Source organism: Cnephaeus nilssonii (genome assembly GCF_951640355.1).
Source record: "Cnephaeus nilssonii genome assembly, chromosome: 17".
In the NCBI taxonomy this organism is placed as follows: Eukaryota; Metazoa; Chordata; class Mammalia; order Chiroptera; family Vespertilionidae; genus Cnephaeus; species Cnephaeus nilssonii.
In genome coordinates, this window is record NC_137088.1 from 27,110,177 (window position 1) to 27,119,427 (window position 9,251).

A 9,251-nucleotide genomic window follows, 5' to 3' on the forward strand; every position below is an offset into this window, starting at 1 on the left:
TCTCTAAAACTCAATGGGAAAATATCCTCGGGTGATGATTAACAAAAACAAAAAACAAAAGAAGAATACAATCCTCATAAAGAATACACTTGGATAGAAAAGTTAATCCTACATATAAAACACTAGAAAAATGCTTAGAAACTGTCTCCCAAGTGCAGATTCAAAGATGCAGGTCTGCCCTGAGGGAGGTCTCTGGTGGCCACAGGGCTCCGTCCTGCATTCGCTCATTTACTTCTTTTAACTGCAAGGTGCATGAAAGCAGTGTGGCCAAATGGCAGAAGATACAAACCAGGAGGGGGGTGAAGAGTAGAGTGACAGAATCGGGATTCAAGAAGATCCCAACACATTGGAACAATGACCTAAGGCCACTGAAAGAGGATAAATATGAGCTCCTACTTTGGGGCTCAAATACCAGGTGCCCCAGGGAGGACTGGGAAGTTGGGCTTAAAGCAGCTCTTGAGAAAAATGCTTGGGGGAGATCCAATATTAGTCAGCAGCAAATACAGCTGGTCAAGATCAAATAAACAAACGTACAAACAAAAACCCACAAAGCAAATCTGAAGGTCCATGCTGAAGAGCATTAAAGGGATTGAACAAAGGGACAGACAGTCCCACGGGACTCTGAACTAATCTGGCAATATCTGCAGTTTTGCGTTCTGTATCACATTTTAAGAAGGGGATAAGACCAATGAGAGCATTTATAATCATTCCACAAATATATCTGGAGCCTGGAGCTGGGTGCTGAGGATACAAAGAGGGAAAGGTCATAGTCCCTGTCCTCGCTGATGAGGGATGTGGAAACCAATTTCTGTCAAGAATGGAGGAAGGGTCCTAACCGGTTTCGCTCAGTGGACAGAGCGTCGGCCTGCGGACTCAAGGGTCCCAGGTTCAATTCTGACCAAGGGCATGTACCTTGGTTACGGGCACATCCCCAGTAGGGGGTGTGCAGGAGGCAGCTCATCGATGTTCCTCTCTCATCAATGATTCTAACTCTCTATTCCTCTCCCTTCCCCTCTGTAAAAAATCAATAAAATATATTTTTTTAAAAAATGGAGGAAGGAACTGGGAAGGTATAACCTGAGGAACAAAAGGCTTGGAGAGGTGGGCGGTGGGGAGGGGAAATGAGAGAGTAACATAAGAGACAGCCTCTAAATATGTGTGGGACTGCCAGAAGGAAGGATTAGACTGACTTTGGGTGTTCCAAAGGGTGGAACCCGGTACTTTGCAGATTCATATAAGAATGGAGATTTAAGCTCTTGGGGGGAAAAAATTTATAATAAGTAGAGCTGTCCAAAAATGGAAGGGTGGCCTCGAGTGGAGATGAGTTGCCTGTCACTGGAAGTATTCAAGCAGAGGCTACGTGATCACTTATCACGAATGCTATCAAGGGACTGTCACTGGGTAGGAGTTTGAATAGTTGAATGCTAAAGTCCCTTTAAAATTCTAAGACACTAAGACGCTTTCTGGAATGAGGAGTGTGAGATTTCTCCTTTCCATGAGTGGGTTAAGGTAAGCTGTGAAAGTGGGCTGAGTGGCACAGCTGGGGAGAAGGCCAGGGAAGGAAAGGAGTGACACGGGGAGACATTGGCAAAGACGCTGGGTAGCTTTTAGAAAGAAGGCCCCGTGTAAACCAGAGATGGAAAGAGCTCAGAGTGGGCGGTTTCAGATGCATGAGAGTGCGTGTGCACGTGTGTGAGCGCGTGTGTTATTGAGTAAGTTGTGAGTTTGCCAACTCTGGATATTTCACGTCTAAATCCAGCTTTCCCATTTCGTACCCTTCCCACTCAGCAGTAACGGAAGGAGCTGAGCAGCAGCACCTCTTTAGGTAAAATACAAACAGTCACCTCTGAGGCCCAGACCTGGCCCTGGTCCCTCACCTACACAGGCCACGTGGCCCCTGGAGGCTTTGAGTTGGCAGCCATGGTCCTGAAACTCCACGTGGGCTCTTTGGAGATAGAAACCACATTCTTCATTTTGGGGGCATTGATACATAGCTCGGTACTTGGCAGATTCTCGGTAACAGTTGCTAAAGGATCCTCAGGTGGAAAGGGTGACAAATCAGAATAATGATGACCGGGCCTGACCCCTGAACTCCTGAAGCTCACCCTAGAGGTCCATGCTTCCAGTGCCCCTTGAGGCTGGCCCTGCGTTAAGCCAGGTTATCAGAAGTTGACAAGAGTTACTCTCATTTTAACAAATCAACATGCAACAATGGCATTCACCATGTCCTTGAAGCTGCTAGAAAAGCGATATCTAACACTCATTGTAAACTAGCAGACAATTGGCCTGTTGGTGATATTCATAATCTGACTAGTGGCCCGGTGCAGGGATTGTGCACATTGAAAGGAAATTAATTAGAAGAAATATTTTAATATTGCTATTCGTCCTTTCTCTATAATAGAAGTGTCAACCAAATTCACAATCAACAATGACAGATCGAAACACACACGTGCGACTGGCATCAGCAAGAGCTTTATATGTATCACACGTGCGTGAGTAAACTTAGCCTTTTATATATAGAACTAGAGGCCTGGTGCACAAAATTCATGCACTCGGGGGATCCTTCAGCCTGGCCTGCACCCTCTCATAGTCTGGGACCCCCAGGGGATGTCTGACTGATGGTTAGCACTGCCACAGAGGCAGGAGAGGTTCCCACCACCTCTGCTGCACTCGCCAGCTGTGAGCCCGGCTTCTGGCTGAGCGGTGCTCCCCCTGTGGGAGTGCACTGACCATCAGGGGGCAGCTCCTTCACTGAGTGGTCTAACCCCCTGGTGGTCAGTGTGTGTCATAGCAACCAGTTGTTCCGCCATTTGGTCAATTTGCATATTAGCCTTTTCTTATATAGGATAAATTTGCTTAATTAGACCTGCTTTCTGATTTGGCTAAACTTTTTTCAGCCCAATGAAAGACTCCAACTTGTCTTTCAAGTAATTGTCAGTAGCACAGCAGTAAATATCAACACGAAGCAGATTATTATTGTAAATCACACAGGAAGAACAAAGGGTAAAATATTTAACTGTAGCAGTGTTTGACTATATTCTACGCAGTAAGAAAACCTGAAGTCATTTTCTTTTTTTTTTTTTTCCAATTTTTTTATTAAGGTATTATATGTGTACATATCTTACCATTGCCCTCCCCACACCCCACTCCCATATATGCCCCCACCCCCCAGAGTTTTGCATCCATTGGTTATGCTTATATGCATGCATACAAGTCCTTTGATTGATCTCTTATCTCTCCCACCTCTCCCTAACCTTCCCATTGTAATTTGACAGTCTGTTTGATGCTTTACTGTCTCTGTATCTATCTTTTTGTTCAAGTTTATACTGTTCTTTATTATCCATAAATGAGTGAGATCATGTGGTATTTTTCTTTCATTGACTGACTTATTTCACTTAACATAATGTTCTCCAATTCCTCCCAGGTTGCTGCAAATGATGAGAATTCCTTCTTTTTTATGGCAGCATAGTATTCCATTGTGTAGATGTACCACAGTTTTCTGATCCAGTCATCTGCTGACGGGCACCTAGGCTGTTTCCAAATCTTAGCTATGGTGAATTGTGTTGCTATGAACATAGGGGTGCATATATCCTTTCTAATTGGTGTTTCTAGTTTCTTCGGATATATTCCCAGGAGTGGGATTACTGGGTCAAATGGGAGTTCCATTTTCAGTTTTTTGAGGAAATTCCATACTGTTCTCCACAGTGGCTGCACCAGTCTGCAATCCCACCAGCAGTGCACGAGGGTTCCTTTTTCTCCGCATCCTCGCCAACACTTGTCGTTTGTTGATTTGTTGATGATAGCCATTCTGACAGGTGTGAGATGGTACCGCATTGTTGTTTTGATTTGCATCTCTCGGATAATTAGTGACGTTGAGCATGTTTTCATGTGTCTCTTGGCCTTCCTTCTGTCTTCTTTTGAAAAGATTCTATTTAGGTCTGTTGCCCATTTTTTTATTGGATCATTTATCTTCCTTTTATTAAGTTGTATAAGCTGCCTGTAGATGTTGGAGATTAAACCTTTATCAGTGATGCCATTTGCAAATATGTTCTCCCATGCAGTGGGCCTTCTTGTTGTTTTGTTGATGGTTTCTTTTGCTGTGAAAAAGCTTTTTATTTTGATGTAGTCCCATTTGTTAATTTTCTCTTTAGCTTCCATTGCCCTAGGGGCAGTGTCAGTGAAGAATTTCTTTTGGCATATGTCTGAGATTTTGCTGCCTGTGGATTGCTCTAGTATTTTTATGGTTTCCTGTCTTATGTTTAAGTCCTGTATCCATTTTGAGTTTATTTTTGTGTATGGCGTAAGTTGGTGATCAAGCTTCATTTTTTTGCATGTATCTGTCCAATTTTCCCAACACCATTTATTGAAGAGACTGTCTTTATTCCATTGTATGTTCATGCCTCCTTTGTCAAATATTAATTGAGCATAGTGGTTTGGGTCAATATCTGGATTCTCTATTCTGTTCCATTGATCTATATGTCTGTTCTTGTGCCAGTACCAGGCTGTTTTGAGAACAGTGGCTTTGTAATACAGTTTGAAATCTGGTATTGAGATCCCTCCTACTTTATTCTTCTTTCTCAGGATTGCTGTGGCTATTCGGGGTCTTTTTTTATTCCAGATGAATTTTTGGAGAGTTCTTTCAAGGTCTGTGAAATATGCCGTTGGTATTTTAATGGGGAGTGCATTGAATCTATAGATTGCTTTGGGTAGTATGGACATTTTAATGATGTTGATTCTACCAATCCATGAACATGGTATGTTCTTCCATCTGTTTACGTCTTCCTCTATCTCTTTTTTCAGTGTCCTGTAGTTTTCCGTGTATAGGTCTTTTACCTCCTTAGTTAAGTTTATTCCTAGGTATCTTAATTTTTTTGGCGCGATGGTAAATGGGATTGCCTTTTTAGTCTCTCTGTCTGTAAGTTCACTATTGGTGTATAGAAAGGCCATAGATTTCTTGGCGTTAATTTTGTATCCTGCTACATTGCCGAATTCATTTATTAAGTCTATTAGTTTTTTGACGGAGTCTTTCGGATTTTTTATGTACAATATCATGTCGTCTGCAAATAAAGACAGCTTTACTTGTTCTTTTCCAATTTGGATGCCTTTTATTTCTTCTTCTTGTCTAATTGCAATGGCTAGTACTTCCAGTACTATGTCAAACAGGAGTGGTGAGAGTGGGCATCCCTGTCTTGTACCTGTTCTTAGGAGAAATGTTTTTAGTTTTTGTCCATTGAGTATGATGTTTGCTGTGGGTTTATCATATATAGCTTTTATTATGTTGAGGTATGAGCCATCTATTCCCACCTTGTTGAGAGTTTTTATCAAGAAAGGGTGTTGGATTTTGTCAAATGCTTTTTCTGCATCAATTGATATGACTATGTGATTTTTATCTTTCAATTTGTTTATGTGATGTATCACGTTTATTGATTTGCGGATATTGTACCATCCTTGCATTCCTGGGATAAATCCTACTTGGTCATGGTGTATGATCTTTCTGATGTACTGCTGGAGCCGATTTGCTAGAATTTTGTTGAGAATTTTGGCATCTATGTTCATGAGGGATATTGGTCTGTAATTCTCTTTCATTGTGTTGTCTTTATCTGGTTTTGGTATTAGGGTGATGCTGGCTTCATAGAAGGAGCTTGGAAGTGTTCCTTCCACTTGAATTTTTTGGAATAGTCTGAGGAGGATAGGTTTTAGTTCTTCCTTGAATGTTTGGTAAAACTCTCCTGTGAAGCCATCAGGCCCCGGGCTTTTGTTTGCCGGAAGCTTTTTGATGACTGCTTCAATTTCGTCCATAGTTATTGGCCTATTGAGCTGTTTAGATTCTTCTTGATTGATTTTTGGAAGGTTATATTTTTCTAGGAATATGTCCATTTCCTCCAGATTGTCCAGTTTGTTGGAATAGAGTTGTTCGTAGTATTTTGTAACAATCCTTTGTATCTCAGAGGGGTCTGTTGTTATTTCACCTCTTTCATTTCTGATTTTGTTTATTTGGGTCCTCTCTGCTTCTTGGTGAGCCTGGCTAGAGGTCCATCAATCTTGTTTATCCTTTCAAAGAACCAGCTCTTGGTTTTGTTGATCTTATGTATTGTTTCTTTGGTCTCTATGTCATTTATCTCTGCTCTGATCTTTGTTATTTCCTTCCTTCTGGTTACACTGGGCTTTTCTTGCTGCTCTTTTTCTAGCTCTTTGAGTTGTAGGGTTAAGTAATTTATTACCATTGTTTCTTGTTTTTTGCAATAGGCCTGTAGAGCTATGAACTTCCCTCTCAAGACTGCTTTCGCTGTGTCCCATAGATTTTGGATTGTTGTGTTTTCATTGTCATTTGTTGCCATGATGTTTTTTATTTCTTCCTTGATCTCTCTGGTGACCCAGTCCTTGTTTAATAGCATGCTGTTTAGTCTCCATGTGTTTGATTTCTTTGGATTGTATTTATTGTAGTTGATTTCCAGTTTTATGCCACTGTGATCTGAGAAGATGCTTGATATAATTTCTATCTTCTTGAATTTGAAGAGACTTTGCCTGTGACCCAGCATATGGTCTATCTTTGAAAATGACCCATGTGCACTTGAGAAGAATGTATATTCTGTGGCTTTGGGGTGAAATGTTCTGAAGATGTCAATTAATTCCATCTGGTCTAGTGAGTCATTTAGGATTGCTGTTTCTTTGCTGATTTTTTGTTTAGAGGATTTGTCCAGTGGTGATAGTGGGGTATTAAAGTCTCCTACTATGATTGTGTTGCTATTAATCTCTCCCTTGATATCCTCCAGGAGTTTTTTTATGTATTTGGGTGCTCCTATATTGGGAGCGTATATGTTTACCAGAATTATTTCTTCTTGTTGGATTTCTCCCTTTAGTATTATGAAGTGGCCTTCCTTATCTCTTGTTATGGCATTTACTTTGAGGTCTATTTTGTCAGATATAAGTATTGCTACCCCAGCTTTTTTTTCATTTCCATTTGCCTGAAAGATATTTTTCCATCCCTTCACTTTCAATCTGTGTGAGTCTCTTGTTCTGAGGTGGGTCTCTTGTAGACAGCATATATATGGGTCGTGTTTTTTTATCCATTCAGCTACTCGATGTCTTTTGATTGGAGCATTTAGTCCGTTTACATTTAAAGTTATTACTGAAAGGTATTTGTTTGCAGTCATATCTATTTTTGTGTCTGTATTCCTTCTTACCTGTTTATTTCTTCTTTTTACAGTATTCCCTTTAGCAATTCTTGCATTGCTGGTTTGGTGGTGATAAACTCCCTGAGGCTTTTTTTGTCTGCAAAGCTCCTGATTTCCCCTTCAATTTTGATTGATAGTCTTGCTGGATATAGTATTCTTGGATTCAGTCCTTTGCTTTGCAACACTTTGTATACCTCCTTCCATTCACTTCTAGCTTGTTGTGTTTCTGATGAGTAATCATTTGACAATCTGATGGGTGTTCCTTTGTAGGTAACTCTCTGTCTCTCTCTTGCCGCCTTTAGGATTCTCTCTTTATCATTTATATTTGCCATTGAAATTATGACATGTCTTGGCGTGGGTCTTTTGGGGTTGATCCTGCTTGGGACTCTCTTTACTTGCGTAACTTTTATCTTTCCCATATCCGGGAAGTTTTCTGTCATTATTTCTTCAAATAGATTTTCTAATCCCTGCTGCTCTTCTTGTCCTTCTGGCAGCCCTATTATACGCATGTTGCTTCGTTTCATGTTGTCCCAAAGCTCCCTTAGGCTTTCCTCCTGCTTTTTAATTTTTTTCTCCAATTGCTGTTCAGCTTGAGCTTGTTTCTGTACCTGATCTTCTAACTCACTAATTCGGTCCTCTGCTTCTTGTAGTCTACTGTTGAAACTTTCCATGGTGTTTTTGATTGTAGCTATATCACTTTTCATTTCTTCCTGATTCTTGCATAAGTTGTTGATTTTCTCGTCCATCCGATGTATAAATTCCATGACCATTACTCTGAACTCCTTTTCGGTCATGTTGCAAGCTTCATTTTCACTGATTTCCTTTCTTGGCGACTCCACATTTTCTTTCCTCTGTGAGTTATTTCGTTTCCCCATTCTGGCTATTACCAGAAAGCTCAAGCTTCTGTTTGCGTGGACCTGGGCCGTGTGCTGTGGGGACTTCACTCCACCCTAGTTTCACTGAAGTGCTCTGACACTAGGACGTGTGGCTGTCTTTGGTTGGTGGGAACCAGACTTGCCCAGGATCAGTGTCTCCAGTGTTCCGTGTGGTCTCGTGTGCACATTTAGAATCAGGGGCCCTGTCTGCACCACACTGTTGGTATGTGTCGAGAATGAGATCCTTAGCATGTGCCAGGAGTCAGAGTTTCCCTGTGTCTGCACCAAGACTCGAGTGTCAAAGTCTCTGTTGCCTTGTGCGGTTTCTCGTTGAGAATCAGGGTCCCTGTGTGTGCACGCACCAACAATTGGGGTCGCTGGCTCTTAGTGTGAATGCGCTGTGAGTCAGGGATCCCAGGCAGCTGTGTCCGGCGTGCCAAATTCCCTGAAGTGGAACTGCGTCCTGTGTGTGCTCTCTCTACTGAGCCAAACCGGCTAGAGCACACATTCTTAAAATCATAAAGGTGAGCCGGCTCAGTGCACTCTCCCAAAGTCCCGGAAGTGGGGCAGAGTCCGTCCTGCGGGCCAAATTCCCCAAAGGGAAGCCCCTCTGTGTAAGCTCTTAAGAATCCCCGAAGGGGGAGCTGTGACCCGCGAGCCAAATTCCCCCAAATTCCCCGAAGGGGAGCCCTCTGTGCGCACTGACAGATTTCCCCGACGGGGAGCTGCTTCTGTCAGGCGCGTGAGTGCGCGCCAAATTCCCTAAGAGGGAGCGCGTCCCTGCGCAAAGCTCGGCAGCCTGGGCCAGGGGCGGGTCTATCAGTTACTATGGCGCTGTCTGTGCGCGCGCCCGTGAGCAGCTTGGGCGAGGGGCGCGTCTATCAGTTACTATGGCGCTTTGCGCGCCCTGTGGGTGCTCAGCAGCTTGGGGGAGGGGCGGGTCTATCAGTTACTATGGCGCTATCAGCCGCCTGCGAGGAGGGGGGTAGGCTCTTTGACTCACGGAAATCTGCTGGGAAGTCTGGATTCTTGTTTGTTGGTCTGAAGCTGTAATAGCAGTTCTCTGTCCCCAGTGGCTGCAGGGTCCTGGTTTGTGTCAGAAGCCAGGATCCGAGTCTCAGGCAGCTCTGTTTCTCAAGATGGCGTGGTCTCTGCGTCCGCACCAGCCGCCGAGAAGTGTCCGCTTTGTGCGCGGGGCTCC

The 9,251-nt window shown here is 43.0% G+C and overlaps 1 protein-coding gene across 1 annotated transcript in view; it reads left to right on the plus strand.

The window, feature by feature from the left end:
• The window catches only part of BFSP2 (beaded filament structural protein 2), a gene marked incomplete at its 5' end in the record, with an annotated part of 49,787 nt that overhangs the window by 22,561 nt on the left and 17,975 nt on the right, over positions 1 to 9,251 (plus strand). The gene's annotated exons all lie outside the window — the stretch shown is intronic.